This window comes from Myodes glareolus, chromosome 4 (assembly GCF_982192425.1).
Source record: "Myodes glareolus chromosome 4, mMyoGla1.1, whole genome shotgun sequence".
NCBI classification, from domain to species: domain Eukaryota; kingdom Metazoa; phylum Chordata; class Mammalia; order Rodentia; family Cricetidae; genus Myodes; species Myodes glareolus.
Window position 1 is genome coordinate 19481834 of NC_142029.1, and position 13971 is coordinate 19495804.

Below are 13971 nucleotides of genomic sequence, written 5' to 3' on the forward strand. Positions count from 1 at the left end.
AAAGGAGTTCTTTCTCAAAATGGAGTATTTTTGCACCTTCATTTTATGGCCAGTTAAAGGCACTTGCCACCAAGACCCATGACCTGAATCCAATTCCCAGGACCCACAAGAGGATGGAAAGAACTGCCTCCCTCAGGCTGGCCTTTGACCTCCATATGTGCACCATACATATGTGTGAATGGACACAGACAAAACCAGATAGGTAATAACTTTTTTAAATTTAAAAAAAACACCATTTAACTGCTTCAGGTGACTATCACATATCGTCTACCTGTCCTTTGAATGTTTCCTAATCTTTCCTCCAGATCATATTCTCAAGCTTATTATTAATTTAAAGGATTTCCTCTGGGGAAAAAACTTGACATTCATATGCAACTAAGTCTTGATATTGATGTAAATAACTCGACTACCCAGGTGTTGCCACCCATTCATCCATTTCCCACTACCCAGGTCTTTTGGGGGGGGAGCTGGTTTTTTGAGATGGGGTTTCTCTGTGTAATAGCCCCAGCTGTCCTGGAACTAGCTCTTGTAGACCATGCTGGCCTTCAACTCACAGAAATCTGCCTGCTTCTGCTTCCCAAGTGCTGGGATTAAAGGCATGTGCCACCACCGCCCTACCCACCCCGGTCTTAATTTCTGCCCTGGGGGAAAAAAGGTGGACCTTCTTTCCTGATGGAACCAAGAGGACTGGATTGACAGGTGTTCCAAGGGAGGTATCCCTGCCTGCTTAACTTTAAGTCACAAGGATCCCAGATACCTGGGGCATGTTTGGTATTATCCCATGATGGTATTTGTGGCTATATATTCTCAATTTTATTTCAAGACATGGTTTCTCTGTGTAGCCCTGGCTATCCTAGAACACATTTTGTAGATCAAGTTGGCCTTGAACTCAAGAAACCCATCTCCCTCTGCCTCCTGAGTGCTGGGATTAAAGGCAAGCACCACCACTGCCCAGTTTATATTCCCAATATTATACTGCATTCTGAGATAACTAAAACTAAAACTAGATTATCCTTAAACAAGTTTTCCTAGCTGAACTGTTCTGATCAGGTGTGGTTTTAGTTACCACCAGCAGGGAATAATGAATTTCTACAGCAAAGGATTGTGTTTTGCCAGGGTCCAGCCTCAACTCTGGTTGAGTTCCTGAGATGGGGAAGGGGTATCCGTGCAAGGAAGAAATCTGACCACCAGGTGGATTGCACTCAAGTAGCCCTGAATAGCTCAAGCTGTCTTTATTTATACTTTAATTTTTTTTCTACCAGGCTTACATGAACAGCTTTATTATTGGTTATTTTTGACTTTTAAGAAATACATCATACTTTACAAAACACATCATTATTTTAAAAGCCCCCATTGTTCCCCCTTATGCTTCCCCAAATACACTTTCCCACCCCCTACATAACCATATTCCAGACAGAGAGTTCAGCATTTTTGCAAGCCTAACTAAATATGGAGCCAGACACATCCTGCTCTCACAGCGCGTATGTCAGCTGGCAGCTACTTGTGGTTACCAAGTTAAAAAGTAATAGAAATAGGTATTAAGAACAACAATATTCAAATCCAAACAATTCTCTCATGTCTGCAAGATAAGCTTTGATACACTCCCCTTTCTACAAGAGGGTCCCATGTCTCAGTCTCTGTAAGAGGCAGACGCTGATAAAGCTCCCTATTCCCCTCTCACTATATTATACTTCTTCCACCTATATGAGCTCCTGTGTATGGTAAAAATGGATCTATCATCCCATATTTTATATTGCCTTTTTCCCATCATTCCAGATCCTATTATTGATTCTATATGCTTGGTGTCCAGGGAACTTCCTCTCAACAGCTGTGTATTCCTGAGGCTTTTTCCCTATTCTGTGCGTGCATGCCTTTCTCTTCTCTCCAGAACGGTGAGACATGGGTAATGCCCCAAGTGTTGTTTTCTCATACGTGCCTAACTATCTCCATTGGGTCAGAAAAGGTCCCAGCATTAGGAGTTATAGTTAGTAATTCTGGGTAAGAGATTTGAGAAGCGCTAGTCCTCTGCTGAATCTTAGGGGGAGATATTTGAGAAAGAGCAGAATTTCCAGGTAAAATTACAGCTATTGCATGTGTGACTGACAAAAACTTAAGCCACCCAAAGAATCAGCAATATAATAAGAGAGAAAGAAGTCTGCAAGCTGCACAAACTTTGCAGCTTCCTACACTGCCCTGTGGTCTACTGGTCCATGCCATGTGAGAATCTGTTTGCATGGGTGCCTTGCCCCCAAGGAAACCTGTTGGACTGGTAGTCATGCTGATCCAAGACTCGGCTGCATGGCTCCTGACAGTGTCTTTCTATATTTTCTTTACTGTTCCATGACCAAATCGCTTTATTTCTTTACTAACAGTACTACCTAGTCAATAGATTGTGTCTAAGGCCAAAAATTACAGCACTCCTGTCAAGAGTTAAAATATGTTTCTCCATTTCTTAACTTTGGCTGGCTATGTGACTTACTCTGACCAATTAGCAAAGGTAACTCAAGCTGAGATTTGAAAAGTACCTGTGCAATGGGGTGGCCCCTTGCCATGTTACTGACCCCAGGATTACCAGGAAAACTACCTCATCCTGAGAATGAGAAAGCCATGTGGAGAAGCAGTCAGCCCCTTCAAAGAGTCATCAAACTGTCCCTGTGTGAATGAGGACACTCTAGGTCGCTAAGCCCCTTCTTACGTACAGGATGACTGAACAGACATGAATAAGGCCAGGAGACCCCTAGCCTGCCAACAAAGACCTTCGTAGTCAACCCAGGAAACTGTGAGATGAAACAACAGTGGGCTTTAAGACATAAAGTTGTATCATTTGTTATGCAGCAAACACTACCCAATATACCAGTAGTTTATCAGACTTCCTTTAAAACAAATCAATGACTACTTTCTTTTCCCTTCATCATAGCTCCCATCTTCCTATTCTTCCACCCTGATACATTTGAGCAATTCTGAGTGTGTGTGGTGTTTTACTTCAATGATCAACAGTAGACTATGATGGCTAAATAAAATTGGGTCAATTAGAGGGCTGAAGAGATGAATGACTCAGAAGATAAAAGCACTTGCCGCTCTTGCAGAGGCCCCAAGTTCAGTTCCCTGGACCCACGTCCAGCAACTCACAAATGTCTGGCCTCCATCAGCATCTGAACATACAGACAAGTAGGAACATATACATATACCCAAATAGAAATAAATAAATAAATAAATATATCCTTAAGATTGGGTCGGTTGCAAATGTAAGCTTAAATCTAGCTTGATAAGATGTTTTGAGCCTGCCTGTTTTCTCTCATGGATTTTGGAATCTCTTGAAGAAAAAATATCTCCTATTTTCTCTGTGTTCTACAATTTTAGCTCCAAATTGCTTTCCCCAGTGGACACAGCAGCTGTCTTAGATCTGTTTAATGAGCCTCTCTGGTTTAAATTTCCTCTTTATTAAAAAATACCAGTAATTTTCTCCTTCTTAACAAACTTCCTCTTCGGACATGTAAACTTTCCAAAAGCCTAAATGACATCGCTACTTTCTCCCCAGCACCATTCCAGGCTTCCAGACCATGATTTCAGATTCCCCAAATTGAACGCCTTGGGAAGTCACTTCCAGACACTCATTCTTTAAGCTCGTGTCTTCACACCCATTATGAACATTCTTCAATCCTTCAATAACCTGAGGATGAAACAGGAAACCTGGTTAAAACAAAACAAAACAAACAACAACAACAACAAAACAGTCCTTGCCCTCAAAGATCATCCAGCGTATTGAAAAAGTATGAAAATGAATTCCTGCCATTTTCTAGTGAATATTTTTTTCCCTAGTAGAAAAAGGAAGTTTGCTCTGATGACCCTGAGAGGGATTGGAAGAACCTACCAGGCCTGCTCCTAACAGTCCTACATCACCTCTTGAGCCACACAGCTCCGCAGGGACTTGGAAGGCCACAAAACAGTGGCGAGCAACTGAACAGCGTTCATGCAGATTTCTACAAATGACGAACCACAGTCGGGCAGGCGCGGGGTCACAGCAGAGTTTGATGACAAATTGTGGGTTGCTCTGCCGCAGCCCCTCCTAATCCCATTTGTCCATGACTCACCCGTTCCAGTCTTCAGGTCTGTAAATCAACAGGGAGAGCCGTGCTCCATGTCTTTCATTCTGGATTGGTCTCTGCTGTTGGAATCATCTTCGCCCAGGACAGGAAAATAATGTTGCTTTGACATTTTCCAAATTTCAGATAAACTGTCTCCCAGCTTTTGTACCAACTTGACGTAACCAAACAAAACCTCCAATACTGAAGCTGGGTGTGAGGAATAGGCATGTCTGGGGAGGGTCTCCTGTAAGTGGGTTTGTTTTAATGGGAGTTTGTTTGATTGTTTTGTTTTGTTTTGCTACAATTCACTGCTGCAATTTTAGTCGCACCTTCTTCTTAACAAAAGAAGTACAAACACTCAGGAGAGTAAGAACAAAGTTATATAAATGAAGTCACCTGCTACTCTGGGACGTAATTACAAGAAGAGGAACCCATGTTAATTAGCTCAAGGCCAGAAGAGAACTCACCAGAAGCATTAAAGGTCAGAACTGCAATGGCTTCACCCGTGCAGCCCTTCCCCACCCTGCTTTAGAAGGAAGACTAGATAGCACTTTGTGTGTCCGGCATGGGTTTGGTGCTTAGTTAGTGGGGCTGCATTGTACTGACCAGAGTAGCCTCCTCTACTGAGGATGGCCGAAGATGCCCACATGCCCTACATCAACACGTATGCACATCAGAATAGTTGCCTAACCACAGTTTGGGTGCTTACCACTGCAAATTTACAAGAGCCACTGATGGATTCACCTTGATCAGGTGTCTGTAAAGTACCCAATCGCGTACCAACTGGAAAACTGAGCTCCCATGATATGCAGCCTCTTTGGGGAGGATATTATGGGTGGGAGACATTATTTCAGGAGATTAGGTATGAAAGAAATGGTTAGCATTTAAAGCACAAATACGCTACCATCCAAAAACCATGGAGCTAACATTTCAGTGTCTTCTTTAGTTGATATGCTGTAAGGTGGGAACAGAAGGAGGCATATAAAATATAGTTGATATATCTTACAGGTTTTTCTCTTTTGTGTGTGTATATGCGTGTGTGTGCACAGTGGCATATGTGTGCACATGCCCGTAAAGGCTAGAAATCGACTTTCCCATGTTGTTCCTCAGGTGCCGTGCACTTCTTCTGTTTGAGGCGGGTCTCTCATTGGCTGGAATTTGCTGAGCCGACTAAGCAGGCAGGCGTGAGCCCTGTGGATCCACTTGTTCCTGGTTCCACAACACTGGGGTTACAAGCACATACCACCACACCTGGCCTTTTCTTTTAAGACTTATTTTAATTTTTAATTATGTCTATGTGTGGTTGAGGCGAATTGTGCACATGCCCACAGTGCCTGAGGAGACCAGAAGAGGGTGTCAGATTCCTGAGAGATGGGGTTACAGGACTTTTTGTGAGCCACTCCATGTCCATGTCTGTGCTGGAAAACAAAGCCAGGGCCCTGGGAGAGCAATAGGAGCCTCTAACCACAGAGTCATCTCTCCAGCCCCATGCCTGGCTTTTTTTTTTTAATGGGTTCTGGGAATTGACCTCAGATCCTCCTGTTTGAAAGGCAAGTGCTTTGGAGGCTGGGGATCACCCCCAAGCTCGTCACTGGGTAAAATAGCACCAGATTTTCATCTTGTCATTAAAATCTTTCCCCAAGTACTTTGGTGGTGGCATAATATTCCACCATGAGGGATTACTGTCACTTATGAGCTGTTGCACAAGCATATAATTTCCATAGAAGTAGCATTTTATACACTTTGTGCTTTAAGGAGCAGTGTGATGCCATGGAAAGGCTTTCCTTCAGAAGATCTGAGCTGTAAGCCTAAGTGACTCCCTTCTAGATTTGCAAATTGACATTTAATGACTTATTACCTTATTATTACTTATTATTGCTGTATCTTTCATTTCTGATTGTTTTCTTAGAGATACCTACACTGAGATTTATTAGATGGTGTTGATTCTTACCTACTGACTTTTTTTTAACTACCAAGTTTGTACCAAAGTATCCGCCCATCTGCAATGACTAAGAGAGGTCATTGTAACTCCAGCTCTTACTTGTTTAGAAAAGCAAAGCGTAGGACAACATATTATAACACAGGGGAGGTTTGGCCAGTCTGATTCATTGATTTAGCTGTCCAAAGTTCAAAGCAATTCTTAGCACATGGTACCCAGTGGCAAAGCAGATTCATCAAGCTCTTCCTGTGTGCACATGTGTAGGGGTGTGTGTGTGTGTGTGTGTGTGTGTGTGTGTGTGTGTGTGTGTGTGTGCTGATTCAGTTAGGGTGATTGAGCCAGAATCTTGCCTGACTCAGCCTTCCCAATTCTGCTTTTACTAGCATTTGTCAACACACCCAGATTTTATTTTGGTGCTGGGGATCAAACTCAGGTCCTTATTCTTGCAAAGCAAGCACTTTGATGACTGAGTCTTCTGTCCGGGCACAGGATTTGAGTTTTAAGAAGCCTTCTGGATCATGTTCAAGTCTGGCAAGAACCCGTTGAAAACCCTGACAAGTCCTTGCCAAACCCTCAGAAGTATTTGCCACTTGCCTTTAAATACCTAAATTCCACTTTCTGGGCCCTGTCCACTTCTAAGGGGCGCTGTGATACAACAGAGACACTGAGTTGTCATTGGGGAGAACAGAGTTGCTAGTTGGTGTGGCCAAACACTTGTGCTAATGATTCAAATGCTGCTGTCTCTCCCGGTCAGGGTGGAAATGTCTCTGTATCATTTAGCCCAAATGTGGCATTGGAAGGAAATCTGAAGCTAAGTTACCCCAGATGTTTCATGCTTATGCAAGAGTGCAGAGCATAACATGTTTTCCTCACTGGATGAAAACACGCCGCCGTAAGTTTTCCTCAGCACTGTGGCCAGAGCTTACAAAACGGGGTGGCTGACCACCTTTCAAACTGTTATCACCCCTCCCCACACCCAGGGCAAAGGACAATCCAGCCAAAGAGAAGGAAGAACACGGTGTTGTCAAAACCACAGCTAACGTAATGCTGAGAAAGGAAAGGGCCGCAGCATCTGGGATGTGTGAAACAGAGATGGCATTGTGCAGTGTGAGCACTCACGCCGCCACTTCTGCTTCTGACTGTTTCATTCAGAATGGCTCCGGGGGGCATGACCCCGGAGCACGGCTCAAAATGAGGCGAATGGCAGCTGCAATTGAGACAATCAGGGAGAAAAATAGGAGAAAAGTATTCCCGGTTCTCTTCAGAGAGCATAGCAGACATGATGTCTTCTTTACCTCGATTTAATAATGTCCCCAGTTCACAGACCGTTCACACCTTTGTCTCATGGCTTTTTCAGAAGAATGCTCTGTGGTGTCGTTGAAAAGGTGCTGATTGGACGCTGGCTGACATGACTATAAACCTATGCTGGGCCAATTCCAGCCGCGCAATCTTTAGCAAGTACAGTGCCCTGTCCTGACTAGATTAAGAAGGGCCCAGATCAGTGGTTCTCAACCTGTGGGTCACAACTCCTCTGCAGGTCGGATGAACTATTCACAGCGGTCACCTCAGACCATCCGGCATATCACCTATTTACATTAGGATTTGGAATGGTAGCAAAATTACAGTTATGAGGTAGTAATGAAAATAATGTTTTAGTTAGGAGGGTCACCATAACGTGAGGAACTGTATGCAAATATCACAGCATTAGGAAAGCTGAGGACCACTGGCCTATATTAATAAAGGAGACATCAGAGTGTGTCTGTGAGGCCATCTCCAGAAAGAGTTCAAACAAGTCCTGAATGAGGGAGGCACTGTTCAACAGTCTAGAGTTCCAAAGAGAATGGAGGAGGAGGAGAGAGAAGAGGGGAGAGATAAGGGGAGGAGAGGGAGAAAGAAAGGCAGAAAGAGAAGAGGGGAGGGGGGAAAGAAGGGGAGAAGGAGAAGGAGGAGACCTACTAGTTTAGACAATCTCGTTCTCTCGCCAGATCCCTGGCCGCTGAAGTGGGCTGTGCCTTGCCCTCCTGCCACGATGGGCTGGAGTCTTGAAGCCCACAGCTCAAGCCAACCTTCCCTTTCTTACACTGTGTCGTTTAGATATTTTGTCGTAGCCAAAAGCTAACGCCACATGGCGCTCAAATTTACTGAGCTCCAGGTTGCTAACAGTGTCTCACTGGAATGGCTGCAGGGACTGGAGGAGGCCACATTTAATCCCTGTCCCCTTGCTTGCACTACTCCAGTGTCCTTTCGGTATCTCAGGTCCCTTGAGTTTCTTCCTTGCCTTTCTTCAAAGAGAGACGTAACCTGGTATTGTGAACTGAAATAAATGCTTTCACTCCCTGGATCGCCTTTGGTCAGGGGATGGATCTGTTACAGCATCGGAAATGAAACTAGAATAGCATCCTAGCTCCAAAGCGCTGCCCAGGGCTCTGTGGGCCATTCTCTTTCCAAGTGCTAGGGTTGAACTAATCACCACTTGGTGACTTCCTGTACTGGCCCCACCCTCTCTGCTGGACAGCACCATGCCCTGCCGACTGAGCACCTCTGACACTTCACTGGGCGCAGTTGTGTTCACAGGCACTGCAATTAATAAGGAGCCCAGGAGGTGCCAGAGCTGTGTGATGGTGTTCTGTGCATTAGCTGAGAATGCTCCGTGTATACTCTGCGACTGCTCCGTGTATATGCTCAATTGCTGGAGTTCCAAAGTCATGTTCTTTCTGATCGGTAGGTTTGGAAGGGTTCTAGAGAACAGCACTTTCCATTTTGGTGTCGTCTCCTCGATTTCCACTGGCACTCAGATCTATAACCAGGGACTGTAAACAAGGGCTAGGTCTGGGCCCTTCAGACAAACAAGCACGTGTTGGACGCTAATCTGAGCCCCGAGTCATTCATCCTTCCTGACAGTGGAGGCTTTGTGAGTGGGTCAGGCTTGTGGTGCCTGGCTGCCCCAGCCCTGGGATGGATATTCGGTGTCTCCTTGGTATCTTCAGAATCTGCTTAACAGTTCCCAGAAGATGCCAGATCCATACAGACCTTAGCAGAGGCCGTGGTTCAGACTCCTCCTGGGACTTCCATTTTTGGGTTGTTTCTTCCACATCAGAATACTTAAAGAAGGGATGAGATTTTTCTTCCAATTTAATTACATTTTAATTACAGTTACGTAAGTCTGTGTATGTTTGTGTGTGCATGTGTGTACAAACATGGCACAGTGGCTGTGCAGAAATCGGGGAATAACTAATAAGAGTCAGTTCTCTCTGTCTACCACATGGATCCCAGGGATCTAGCTCAGGTCTTCAGGCTTAGAGGCAAGTCCCTTTATCTGCTGAACCCTCTCACCAGCCCAGGGATACAATTTTATTTGCTCTTGTTGTTTTTCAAAGGTGACATAATACACCTGAGAGATTCATTCTGGAATTTCCCGATATCTCAGTAAACTCTAGGAAGACCCTGGGCATGAATTAGTTCTTGTTAGTTGCATCTTGAAGTCTGGAGAACCAATAGCCAAACCCCAGATATGTAGAAAATTTGAGCACGAAAGTTCTGGCACAAATGTTCTTGACTACATATGTGTTCTGTATATAGACTCACCTGGGGGACTTTGAAAGCCGGACCAGATGCTTGATGCCTGAAGTTCACTCCCAAGAATGTAATTGAGTAGAGTAGGCAAAATAATAATAATAATAATAATAATAATAATAATAATAATAATAACAATAATAAATTTCCCAGGTGATTCTAAGCATCCGCCTGGACTGTAGTGTGGACATTTTCCACAGACGGTCTCATTTTAATCTGTGTGCTAGGCTCCATCAGATAAGGATCATTCAGGCCATCTTACAGGCAAGAAAACTGAGTCTCCAAGAGAGGGTGGAGCTAAGAATCGATTAGAGTCTGAGTCCAGGCCTGCCTGATTCTCTGCTGGGTGCTTCTTCTTAATATACTGCTGCTCACGGGTGGGCCCTCAAAGCAGGCTTCAGGGCCAGGCAGGTGGCTCTGGTGATAAAGGGTTTCCTGCACAGGGCATGAGGACCTGTGTTCAGTCCCCCAATATGCCTGTGAGAAAGTCTAGCCTCGGCATCCTATGCTTGTCACCCCAGTACTGTAGAGGCAGAGACTCGCAGTATCCTTGGGGCTTCTAGCCAGCCAGCCTAGTTCTATTGCGAGCCCTAGGCCGAAAAGAGATCCTGCCAGAAAACAAACTAACAAGCAGCAAATAAATATTAAACAAAATGGACAGCTCAGAGACACCACACCCAAAGTGACCTTGAGCCTCTACATACATGTGTACCTGTGTCCATATGCACATGCTTACATGTACACAAATGATAATAAAGCGATGTTTCAAGGCATCCTTGAAAGCACCCTTACTGGTCATATGTTAAGGTACCTGCTGTAGCTGCTGCATTCTTATTATTACAATCTGCCTCTCCAGACTGTCTCCATCTCCTGGAATTCATTCATTATGCCTCAGCCATTTTGCAAAACTGAGTGAGGTCCATGATCTGGTAACTGACACATGCCTAAACAAATGATAGTTCGAGTCCTTAAGAACACCCTCAGACCTCTGCGTGAACACCTAGCCATCTCAATTTTGTTCCATTCACATCTTATTCCTTAGTCTTTGGTTCACAACTCTCCTGCCAGATACCACAAAAACATTTCTAACTGATTGAAACTTCATGTACTTGGATGGTCTTAGTAGGGCTGAGTTTTGGCTTCAGCCTAGCCTCAATTTATCATCGTGTCTTGCTTGCCTATTCTGTGTCATTCTCAGGAGCTAATGAAAAAAAACTGTTTCCCACTCTGTTAGTAAAACAAGGCCCTAAGATGAATAGTCTTCCATGGCTGGTGGGAGTGCAAACTTGTACAGCCGTCATGGAAATTAACATGGTGGCTGTTCAGAAAATTGGGAATTGATCTACCTCAAGACTCAGCTATAAACCCAAAGGATGCACCATCACACCACAAAAACAATCAACTATGTTCATAGCAGAATTATTCATAATAGACAGAAACTGGAAACAACCTAGTTGCCCCTCAACTGAAGAATGGATAAATAAAGTGTGGTCCATTTACACAATGGATTATACTCTGCTGTTAAAAACAATGACATCATGAAATTTTCAGGCAAATAGATGGAACTAGAAAAATCATTCTGAATGAATAAACCAAACCCAGAAGAACAAACAGGGTACGTACTCACTTACAAGTGAATATGAACGGTTAAGTAAAGGATAATCACGCTACAATCCACAGACCCAAGGAGGATAAGTAATACAGAGGGCTCAAGGGAAGAGGGGTGCATGCAAGGATTTTCTTAGGAAGAGAAAATAGAATAGAATGGGTGAAGTGGGGTGGGTGGGGCTGGAACAGGAGGCATCTGATGGAGGGTGAAGGGACAAAGGGAGAGACCACTGGGAGAGATGACTGAAACTGGGACATTGGGGGAGTGATGCAGAAGCCTAGTGCAGTGGAAACTCCCTGGAATCTACCAGAGTGACAGTTGAGAAATCTCCTAGTAACGGGGATCCGGAGCCTAAACTGGCCATCTCCTATAACCAGGGGTGCTCCCAGCAGGGGTGCTGCGACATCAACCCAGCCACAAAACCTTCAACCTACAAGACGTTCTGGGGCAAAGTTGGCCAATGACTGGTCCAACTTGAGACCGACACCACAAGAGGAAGCCCATGCTGACGCTGCCTGGATGGCCAGGAACAAGAGGCTGAACAGCCCAGAGACCCAAGAAAGAACCAAACATTACTGGGGTTGGGGGAGCCAATGAAATGATTCCTAATGATGATGTTCTGCTATACTCATAGATCAGTATTATCATCAGAGAGATGTCATCCAGCAATTGATGAGAGCAGATGCAGAAACCCGCACCCAAACACTAGGCAGAACAAGGGGAACCCTGAAGAAGAGATGGAGGGCTGTAGGACAAGGGGTCAAAGACACCACAAAAACAAAGTCCACAGAATCAACTAAGCAGGGCTCATAGGGGATCACAGAGACTGAAGGGACAAACATGGATTCTGTATGTCTGAGTTGGGTCCGCTGCATATACCTTGTGGTTGTGTAGCTTAGCATTCTTGGAGGATTCCCAACAATGGGAGTGGGAGGTGTGTCTGACTCTTTTGCCTGTGCTTGGGACCTTTTTCTCATACTGGGTTGCCTCATCCTCCTTGATAGGAGGGTTTGTGTTAAGTCTTTTTGTAACTTGCTAGGCCATGCTTGGTTGATATCCCTAGGAAGCCTGCTCTTTTTTTTTTTTTTTAAGAGAAATGTAGGAGTGGATCTGGGGGAGGGGAGGTGGGAGAGAGAGGGAGGGAGGGGAAACTGCCATCAGGGTGTATGAGAAAATTTCAAAAAATAAATAAAAAATAAAAATGAACAACAACAAAAACAAACACACAAACAAGCCCCTAAGATTCCAGGGAAAGACGGGAGATGCGGACTGATGTCATGGTTTTGTTTAAAGACGTTTTGCTCATGTCTCAGTGGTGTGCCAAACTTTGCAGGGTTCTTAGGACAAGCCTGGGGAGGGGAGACTGGCCACGTCCCCTGTTCTGGGGAGGAGGAAGCTGGAAACCTGAAGGGGTTTGAAAGCCCCTGGTTCCTTCACCACTGATGGAATGCTTGAGTGTAAACAGCTAAACTGAAGCAGAAGCAAGGCTCCACTGGAGCAAACACAGGCTGCAGAGCGGGCGGCACAGCGGACGGGGCTGCCCTCTGAGAGCCTCGTTGGAACTCACTTTTCCTCATTTGACAAGTAACCAACGCTGCCTCCTTTCATCAAGCCCTCCAAATGCACGTGAGGGTTTTCGTCTTCCCCTCCCCCAGATGTCATGCCGAGTCAGATACTAAATATGAGAGCTCTGCCTGAAGTTGCCTTAAGGTTTTTATTCAATTCCAAGACATTCCGAGTTATTTTAACGCTTGTATATGACGCTTCTTATAAATATTTGGGGGACATCAATAACTCAGGAAAATGTCCTATATTTATCCTGCCTCGGTAGGGACCTGGTTGAAAGTTTACGCTGTGAGTGTTTGTGTGTGTGTGTGTGTGTGTGTGTGTGTGTGTGTGTGTGTGAGAGAGAGAGAGAGAGAGAGAGAGAGAGAGAGAGAGAGAGATGTCAATGCCTGTGTGTGCTGGTGTGTGCACAAGTGTCCTGCTCTATCACTTTCTACCTTATTTGCTTGAGACAGAGTCTCACTCACCTGGAGCTGGAGTGGCAGTCAGCAAGCCCTAACTATGCCTCCTCTCCCCGCTACACTCTAAGGCAGGGCTTCTCAGCCTTCCTAATACTGCCACCCTTTAATACAGCTTCTCGGATTGTGGTGAGCCCTAACCAAAGAATTGTTTCATTGCTGTTGCATAGCTACAATTTTGCTCTTGTTATGAATTGTAAATGTATCTGATATGCAGGATATCTGATATGTTACTCCTGTGAAAGAGTCATTGGAGCCCAAAGAGGTCATGACCCGCAGGTAAAGAACCACTGCTCTAAGAGCACAGGTGAGCAGTCACACCTGGATTTTTACTTAGGTAACGAGAATCAAACTCAGATCATGCTTGCCCATCTAGCCTCCCATCCACTGAGTCGTGTCCTCCTCTCCAAGGGTTCCTACTCTTTAGTGTACCTGTTCCCTGCCCAGAGGACCTGTGATGGGACTTTACAATGGAACACAGATTTACTCAAACCTCAGAAGAGGGGCCACAACATTGAGAGCATAGCTCAAAGACAGAGCAATTGTCCAGTGTACAGGAGACTCTGGGCTCTATTCCTAGCCTTGAAGGGGGAATAGACTTCCTTTCTGGGCCCTAAGGTGTCACCTGGCCTCAGCCCGGAAACCAGGGCACTAGGCATGGTGTCCCGAGTGTCTCCTGCCTTGAGGTCCCACAGCAAAGCAAACAAACACGTGGGACAGAAGGTCTGTCTGTCCTTCAGT